A 10265-nucleotide genomic window follows, 5' to 3' on the forward strand; every position below is an offset into this window, starting at 1 on the left:
TAGAAAATGTCATGAAAAATTATGTTTGATTAGTTTGTTTTGCATGATAAAAAATAATAAAAAACATGTATTCTTTTCCTTATTAGAATTTAAATGTTTTGCTATATTGTTTAGTTTTAATTCTTTGATAAACAGCCATAAAAAACAATTTAATCTTGTTAGATTTTGTTTTAGAATTCACTTAGAACTTAATTGCTAGTATTTTCTATGGCGGTGAGCGCTTGCCTTGTTACTACTGATTTGTTTGCTGAGATGTGCGAGGTACTTCGAGAGAGCCTTCGATTGCTCCGTGTTCCACTTTATTTGTGGGACACGAATTCGCTTCCAGTGCGATTGATTTGCGTCGTGTTCCACTTTATTTGTGAGACACGAACTATTTCGATGCGATTCATCTGATCTCTCATTCATTGAGATGTATATTCCTGTATTGTCTGGCTTGTGTTCTCTTGCAGGTTGCTTGTGTGGTTGTGTTTGATACGCACCACATAGCGGTTGTGATTTATTTTCACACCGCATCGCTTTGACGCTTATGCTGGACTCCTGGCTTTGATGGATGTTAGATTACGTGAAGTTTCTTCTCTGCTTATGCTTGCTAGCTCATTGCGGATTTGCTATCCGTTCGGTATCGTCTCCTTGTCCCTTTTACTGCTTTCCGCATCATCCTATAACATGAGAAGTAGGACCTAGACATGCATCTGGCCAAGCCCTCGAAAGAGGCTCTGTTTTTGTTGGTGTGTTTATATTTGTGCTTCGCGGCAGGGAGTCACGGTGTAATAAGTCCTATATGGCACTCCGTTAAGTCCTCATGGAAGGCATGCGGTCAAGGGTTCGTAATCAACCCCCGCCTAGTCTCATCGAGTCCGTTTGGTATGCGCACGCCACGCGTTGCTCGCTTCCGAACTTGCACAAGATCTTGTTATCGAGTATGTCAGGAAAAGGGTTCATGTAGCCGGACCCCCGCCTTTCCTATAGCTCGCGTCGCTCGACGTTGATGCTCGGTGTACGCACGCACCGTTTTCCTTTACGATCCGTGACGGCTTGGTTGCTGAGAGGGGTCCGCCCTCTTGTCTATGGCCCGATCATTTTCACGAGGTCTAATGCTTGGTTGACTTGGGTTGAGCTGCTCCCCTTGGCTATGGCGGGACCGCTTTTCTACCATTCGGTCAGTACCGTTGGTTTTGTTTGCTTTACGAGCGGATGCTCGTTTGTGTGCTCATTGTATGCTTCCCCTTTTCCCTCGTAGGTTGATAGTTTAGTTTAGACTTGTACCCTTTGTATGATAACATTAGGTAGCAAGCTTTCCCCCTTAGCTTAGGTTTTCCTCATGCATTCTTTAAAACACAAACCACACTCTTTGATTTTCTTTTCTTAAGAGCTTGTTATTTCCGCTCCATTCCCAAGCATAAGTCTCCAAAGGTCGAGCAGCGGAGTGTGAATGTAACTCGTTCACCTAAAAAACACAAAACAAACAGAAATTAGTTAGCCGAGCTACGGTAGCTCTGATTCTGCAAAACAGATACGTAGGCAGCGGGGTAGGGCCCGTGCGAGCATAATCCTTTCTTTTCCCTACATTCTGCATTCATTTTAGTCCAGATTAGCGTAGATTTGTTACACACCCATAGATTTAGACACAAGCGTGGATACCATCGAGTACGATGGGCGCGAGGGGTGCTAACACCTTCCCCTCGCGTAACCGACTCCCTTACCCTTTTTCTCTGGTCGTGAGACCGTTGTTTTGTTTCGTGGTTTGCTGGCATTCCCTTCCTTTTCAGGATAAATATGTTAGTGGCGACTCTGTTAATTTTCGCGGTAGCGACATCGGCACTGCACAAAAATCAGGTACGCTTAACTGTCTCCTACACGAACAGTCCCTAACTAGGGTTTTTGTTTTTTTCAGGAGAACAAGTTTTTTTTGAGACCTCAAATGGATTTCATGAACCTCCATATGTCTCAAAGTACCACCAGACAAATTTTCAAATTTCAATTCACTCAGACGCACTGTCAGCAGCTCAAACAGTCGCCAGACGACCAGTTTGACCGAAAAGTCAACAGACAGTCAAAAATGAAATTTTTTGTCAACATCCATATTTTGTCAAAAGATTCATCATTTGATCAATGGTTGATCATAATTCATCAAGAAAAGATCAGAAATCAACAAAACCCTAAGTTTCAAAATTAGGGTTTTCTCCTAAAAAGTCAACTGAACTTTGACCGGCCATAACTCTCTCCTCGTTCGTTCAAAAAATTCCAAACAAAGCTTGTTTGGAAGGAAATTCAATTATCTTTCAAATGCAATTGCTCCCATGGTCATTGGATTCAACATTTGAAAAATATGAGCTCAGACATTACAGGTCATTTTCAAAGTCAACAAAAAGTGGTTTTTTGTCAAAGGCCATAACATCAAGATAACTTCTCCAAATGAAAAAAAGTTTTCAAAGTAGCTTGTAGAGGACATCTTGAGGTTTCTAAAAAGTACAAGAACTCCTTCATATGATCAAAATTGAGGGATTTATGCCTTGTTGAAGTTGACTATTTTTTGGGAAAATGCATGAAACCAACATTGATCAAAAATGTTTTTTTTCCAAAAGAGGCCAAGTTTTCATGATCCAAACATGATTCTAATGATGCTAAGGGCCTCCCACGACCAACCTAAGGCCCATAACATTTTTATTTCTTTTTTAGTTTAATTTTATTACATATAAAGTTAAATTAAAGAAGAAATGGTGTGAGATAATGATACAATGCTTTGTTCTTAAGCAAAAGCCATCAAAATTGATTCAACTCTGCATCATAGAAGTACATGGCAGGCCTAGAGCCAGAGGGATGAAGAAAATCAAGCCATGGCCAAGAAATTCAAACTTTTTTATATTAAAAAATTCAAAGGTTCAAAGATCATCAATGCAAGATAGCTTAGCTTTGCAGCACTTCCATGGCCTATAAATGGACTAGAATACTTCATCAACAACACGCACACGAAAATCCACCAAAGGATAGCTAAGAAAACTCACAAAATTCTCAAAAAATGACCAAAACTTTGTAATTTTCGTTGTCTAGTTTCCAACCATTATCAATACAAACTAATTGTCCTAATCATCTCCTAAGACATAATATAGTAGGTGTGGATCATTACTCATGGCTAGATGCTCATAAAACTCATGTTCCAAAAGTAACATATTCATGCATATTTTCAACTTTTAATATCTCCATTATAAGCATGTTTAAATGAAAACTAATGCTTTTGTTATCTTTCTGAGATCATATGGAGTAGATTTAACGTACCACATGTGAGCTTAAAGCCCTGAACCATGGTGTGCCATGTTTGAAGCTCAAAGCTTCAATCTTTTCGTTTTCATATTTAACATGCTCAAATGAAGAAACTAACCCCATATTCATGTTCAGGAGGAAATTTTAAGTGGATCTGGGCTGGTTGTTTTTTTGTTGATTCCATTTTTGCAGGTTATGAGCACATGTAAGTTATGGCGTTTCTGCGAAGCAAAAAACGACGGTTTTAACCGCCATAATTCGCGAATAAAAAATAAAGGAGACGGAGGTTGAAGACGACCACGCGTCCAAGCGTGGTTCGTCAGTCAAAGCTGACTATTCCCTCTGCTCGCGTGGCACTTCCTTGTTGGCCAGTCAACGTTTCAAGTCTGCCTCCCTCAGTTTCCATTGGTCCACTTTGGCGCGTGGGGCCCAGCCAGAATTTTGAATTCTCTTTGAATTCAGTGCAATTAATTCCACCATTGTATTATGTGTTCTCTCTTTACAACCATTGGATTAATCTGACAACACATCCGACGCACCAAAACACACAACCATACCATAGACCCTCTAATTAACCACACAGGATCACAGTTTTAATTTATTTTTCTATTTTATTTAATTTTCTTTGCAAAATTATTTAAAAATAGTTTTAAAAATCAGAAAAATATGCAAAAAATATTTCTAGGTTGATAAAATATTGTATTAATTTTTGACACAAAAATATTTTATTTTTCTTAATAATTAAAAATATTTTGTTTAATTAATCAATATATGTTCATATATTTCCCTTTAAATATTTTTAACCTACCAAAAAAATCAAAAAAATATTTTCTTTTTATTTAAATTAAGTTTATATATTATAAACTAATTTTGTACATATTTAGAATATTTTTCTCTTTAAGTTTAATTTATGTGTATAATTATTTGTGTAATTATATGTTAATTAACTTAATAAATTTCCAAAACAACTTCAAAAAATCCAAAAAAAATTAGTTTTTATTTTAAAACTAATTAACAAGCAATATGAACATATTTTAGACTTAATTTTTAGGTTTAAATTTTATTTCTACCTTTTTCTCATTTAATTAAATTAATTATGCATAATTCTAATTAAAATCAACCATCTAAAAATCCAAAAATACTTCCCTTTATCTTATTGCAATTTAAATTCATAGATAAGTGTATAGGTTGTCAAAATCATGTAAATAGCGTAGTTTACATTTCCAGCACAATCGATGTAATAGCGTAGATTTACTTTCCGCATTTTACATTCCCGCACTTTAATTTCTGTACATATAAAACTGCGTGTATGTCAAAAGATAAAAAAACTGAAGCGTTAGGTCACTAATTTCAAAGACAAAAATATCTGAAGCAGAACACGATCACACTTGCACCTCTTAGGGTAATCCCTCTGTTACTCTTTTCAAAATCAATTCTACTGTTTCAAATACAATTCAAACAATTTCTTTCTGTATCCAGTCAAAGAAAATTTTCTAAAAGAAAATAGGAAAGGACCTTATAAATTTAGGGTAGATCTCCTAATTGCTTGCTCAAATCAAAACAACAAATGTTTCACATATCACTGTTTTTCAAAACAAAACTTTCAAAAAAAAGACAATACTTTGTATATATCCAAACAAGGATCATTACGAAGTTAAAGATCTTTTTTTCAAAACATCTTTCGAAAGATAAAACACTTTGTATACATCCGCACAAGGATCATTACAAAGTTAATTTACAGGTATTTTAAAACCACATACAAGCATTTCAAAGCAAGACAAATGATTCAAACAAGTGAGCTAAGCAATTAAGAGCCCATGGATAACCATGGATACAAAAGGGGTGCTAATACCTTCCCTTTGTATAACCTACCCCCGAACCCAAAATCTCTTAAAGGTCTTTTTCTGTTTCTTTTATAAACCTTTCCTTAATTGGATAAAATAAAAGTCGGTGGCGACTCTCTGATTTTCAAAACTCAAAAATAAAAAGAAGAGTCAGTTCGTATCTCACGAGAAAAAACCGAGGACGACACTTGTGCATACATGTTTTATGTTCTACTAACCTCTAACCAAAATCCAAAAAGATATTTTGTTTCTCTTTAATTTTGTACATTGTAGGTGTTGAGCTAAGATCACCCACCCCACCTTCTAAGTCAGGGTTTTGAGGATCTACTCTCAAATCAACTGATCATTCATTGAAGCTCAATGGCATAAAGTTCAAAGTAACACTCCTATCATCAAAATTTTAGCCTCATTTGATCAAGTTCATCTCAAGGTTTTGTGGTTTAATTCATCAAGAAAATCCATATGTTCATGTGTTTACTTTCGTGCCTTCTTCAATAAGTTTCATCAAGCTATGAGCCTCATTATCGAGTGTGCTTCAAGATAACATCATTTCAAGGTCTTATGTGCTTCATCTTGCCTTAGAAAGCAAGCAAAGTTCAAAATATTTAAAGTTGATTAAAGATGTTTGACCTAATTTTCCAAATTGTTAATCCCATGATCAAAAGAGCATAACTTACTCAATTTTCAACATTTTGAAGTGCTTCTTTTTTATATGGACTCTTCTCACCATCCCCAACAATTTCTCTTCACATGAAAAGAGTAAATTATGCTTAGAGAATCATCAAAAGTTTGATCATATTACAGGTCACCAAGTGACTTTTTGCCAACTTTCAAGGATCATAACTTGATCAATTTTCATCACTTGAAGCCCATTCTTTTTAAACTATAATCTTGAGGATGTTTTCTAAAAGTTTTATTCAAGGAGCGAGGCCAAAAAGTGCTTGGAAGGTCATTGAATTGAAGGATACATTATAAATCATTTTTATCCACCATGAAGTGAAAATTTTCTGAGTACAAAAGAGGTTTGTTTTTGCTATTTTCAAAATTGCATAAATTTTTACTCAAATTGCCAAATGGAATATTTCATTGCACATTGTGAAGCTTGCGGGAAGGACTTTCAATTGCAAAAATAATCATGTCATAAAGCCTCCTACATTGTGGATTATGCATTTTTGAATAAGGCTTCATGAAACTGAACTTTCCACCATGATCAGATTTTGAATTCCTTTAAAACTTTGTTAATTGATCAAATTGAGGTTTTTTTTTTTGCTTAAACATTTTTAACAAACTTCCAAAGGGTCATTAGTGCATTGAAACACGTGGTTTGGCTAAGTTTTGATGCAAATGAAGTCACACTTTTCTCATCTTGCAATTTCACACAAATTAATCAAATTCTCAATCATTTGGCACATATATAGATCCCTTGAGCTCAGCTATAAATAGAGGATCATTCTCCCCTCATTTCCCAAGATTTTGAGAGCCATAAACACCCTCATTTAAGCTAAATTAATTGAAATCAAAGCTTAAGGTGCACTAAACCTCCATAGCCAAGTCAAGTTTTAGGGTTGTTTCCACCTTTTTCACCCTGGTAGTTGGAGGCACGATTTCTATCAAGTCAAATTACTGGAATGATCCTTGTTGAACATTGATGCTTGTTGAACCTTTAATTTGCATAGCTTGATGTGTTTACCATGTCTGTTTTTTATTTTTGTTTTGAAAATATCTTTGGTTTTTTCTCAAATCGAGTGAGCTACGTTTTGAATAAATTTTTCTCGAAGCAATGGTTGAGATCGTCACATCAAGATGCTTCCACTAATACCAATTTCAAAAGATGAATTTACTTCTCAAAGATTCATGAATTCTCTGCAAATTCGTTTGATTTTCTTGTGGCTGGAGGTTGAAGATGACCTATTTGTCATCTTCAACCAATGAAAGCGTGCCAATTGAAATGTTTCATTGGCCCGACTTTTTTCCCTTCCATGAGTTTGTTTTGACTTGAGTTCACCATGAGCATGCATATGAGGGCCATTAGATCTGTTAGGTCAATTAATGAGCACAAATCAAACGCTTTACATATTTTCTGATTTATTCTATTTACTTTTATTTTGTTTTAATTGATTTAAACTTCAAAAAATCATATCTCCTTTATTTTAAATCCAAAAATTATGAAAAATTACAGAAAAATATTTTGATTTATTTATGATTTTAGGAATATTTTCCCAGAATTTTATTTCATCATTTGATATTTTTAATAATTTTCTACATTTATTTTATGTTTTAAATGCTTAAAATTTGTTTTTCTCCATCTAAATATTCTAAAAAAAATTATGGTATGATTCAATGATGGTCTCTGGCCTATGGAAACCTCTGTTTAATTTTTGCTTGATGATTTGATATGATTTTTCTTTTTTCATCCTTTATTCTCATTTAAAAATCTTTAAAAATAGTTTTATTTGCTTTTAATGACTTTGCGATCCATTGTGGTGAAAGACTTTGTGTTAGATCTCTCCCTCTCCATACCTTTCTCTTTATTTTATTTTTTCTGGATCAATTGGATAATTGATGATTCATCTTTGTTTAACTAGGTTAGGATTAGTACTTGATTACCTTTCATCAATTCAAATCTACTTTCCACTACATCAAAAGATCATGTGAAGTAATTTGGGTTGGTGATAAGTTTGTCCCAAGGTATTAAGAAGAACTTGATTGATGTAATGATCTCATCTCCTCGACTTAGTCTTGGTCACCTTGTTTTGACTTGTGTTATTTGTTTTAGAAGAATGATATCTATCATTTCTCTAACAAATATGATACATAAAATTCATTGACCGGCCCCATAGATGCTACTTCTATATAGGTACATCTAAGATTGCTTAATATATCGCTAAATTTGTCCCAAGTCAGATGATTAACTCTAACACTAACAATTGACCATATTATTCTACTAACTTTTACTTTAATGCATATTATTATTCCACACTTTACTTTTCCGCTCTTTATTTCGTGTCATTTATCATTCATAGCATTTTATCTTTATTTCATTTTTCTTTTTCTCATTTGTGCATTTATTTTCTCTTTGCTCACTTGATCTTTTATTTTTTTTCTTGTTAAAAGACACTTAATAATGAGAAAACCATAAAAGACTTAATTGTGAACTTTGGACTATGACTACTATGCCTTGCTCAAGGAGTTGCACCTCTGGACCTATGATTAGGACCTTGACCTTGGAACCTTCATCGGAAACTAATGCATCTGAGACCTTAGAACTTTTATAGTCTAGTTGTTTTATCTGTGTGCATGCGTTCTATTGATTTAAAACTTTGAGAGCTTATATGATGCAAGTTCATCTGAGGCAAATCCAAGAATCTTGAGACACAATGCTTAATGGGATTATTATTTTGTACCTTTGGCTATTTGTTCAAGTGCCTGTAATGTTATGCTTTGAAGTTAATCTAGAGGAAAGGAATGTTTATGTTGGCTTTATGTCAAGTGCTTGCTTTTTTGTTGGTTAGATTGTTTTTGTCCTTAGCTTTTACTTTATGCTTTAGGATAGTCTCTTCATCTCTTTCCCATCTTCTTAAATTTTCAAAGTCTTCTCCTTCCTTTTCAAAATCTTCTTTGTTTTCAAACTTAGACTCTTTTTGTAATAAACCTTGACTTTTGTCAACTGATCATAAACCTCATTGAAGTCTTTTTGTCATTTGGCCTTTCATTTTAAAAATATTTTCCTAAAGATTAGGCATGAGTAATTATCATAGTTGAGATGTAATTCTCCTATCTTCATGATATTGATTGACATGGTGTTGATTCTTTTCCACTTGAAAGAGCTAGTGGCATACTTATTTATTTCTATCCAATTTGGAGCCCTTCTTTCACTTGTGATACAAAGATCCATTTGTTCTCATGTTTATGACTGATGGTTGAGTTTTCTCTTCTGAGATGACAAAATTTCTCTTCATTTAAAATCAACGAAAAACGAACTCTTGTGTTTCTTTGTGAGCACAACTACTATTTCTCTTACTTCTCCATTACATAGAGGAGGTATGTAGGCACAAGATGTGACGTCTTGTCAAGGACATAAATAAAAAACCAAACATTTTCTTTTCTCATCCCATCAATCTTTTACACACAACTCTTTTTGTTTTGAACACGTATTTTCAAAAAGGTTCTTGTAGAGTACCACATATGTGAGGGGTGCTAATATCTTCCCCTTGCATAACCAACCCTCGTACCTTTTTCTTTTTGTTTGATTTGTTTTGTTTTAAAAAATTCTTTGATTTTCATTCGCTCTTTTCCCATTTCTTTGGAAGAAATAAAGATCGGTGGCGACTCTTGCTTTATTTGTGAGTTAGGTTAATCAATAGCTTAATCTTCGATTTTTCCGCCGCGACCAAAAGGTCTTTAAACATTATGAGTTTTTGAAGTGGTTTGAAGAGGCATCTCTAAAAAGCTTCATATATGATGGCCCTGAAGAGGTGTTTCCAACTTTGGTAAGGATGCTCTACTCCAACCTCAAATATGTCGGAGGAATCCTCACTAGTGATAGTCAAGAATCATCCGATCTAGTTATTGTTGCACCCCAAAATTTTCCCTCTTTATTTGAGCTATAAGTTAATAATGACGTTTATTTCGTCATTCTAAAATTGAAGAAAAATAATAAAGAGTTTTCATGGGTTTAAGAAGATACGGTGTGAAAAATGGTTTAAACAGTGGAAATACGAGAAAATTCGCAAGTCATATTTGGAAGGTGATATGAGCTAAGTTCCCGCGTGGCCTTGACTGTTTCGACGATATCTACAACTTTCATGTTCGGCTCAGAAGCCAATTCTTTGAGGAAGGTTGTCCGATTTGCAATTTACTTGAGGTTTCGTAGTGAAAAATGGTGCTGAATGTATAGTTTCATGCCTCGGAAAATTCATATCTCATAATCCGCCAGTCGGATTCGCGTGAAAATTTAACTGGAGCTCCGTGCCATTATTACCAAGATTTCATATGTTCGGACCGAAGGCCAATTATGCACTGAAAACTCCCAGCATTTTAAGGATCATCGCGTTGTTTCGGTAAAAAAGTGTGTTTTCGAGTATGTCACGCCGAGTTCGAAAATTCATAACTTCTTCGATTTTTATCGTATGAAGTCCATTCCGGCGGCGTTTTCTC

This window comes from Vicia villosa, linkage group LG2 (assembly GCF_029867415.1).
Source record: "Vicia villosa cultivar HV-30 ecotype Madison, WI linkage group LG2, Vvil1.0, whole genome shotgun sequence".
In the NCBI taxonomy this organism is placed as follows: domain Eukaryota; kingdom Viridiplantae; phylum Streptophyta; class Magnoliopsida; order Fabales; family Fabaceae; genus Vicia; species Vicia villosa.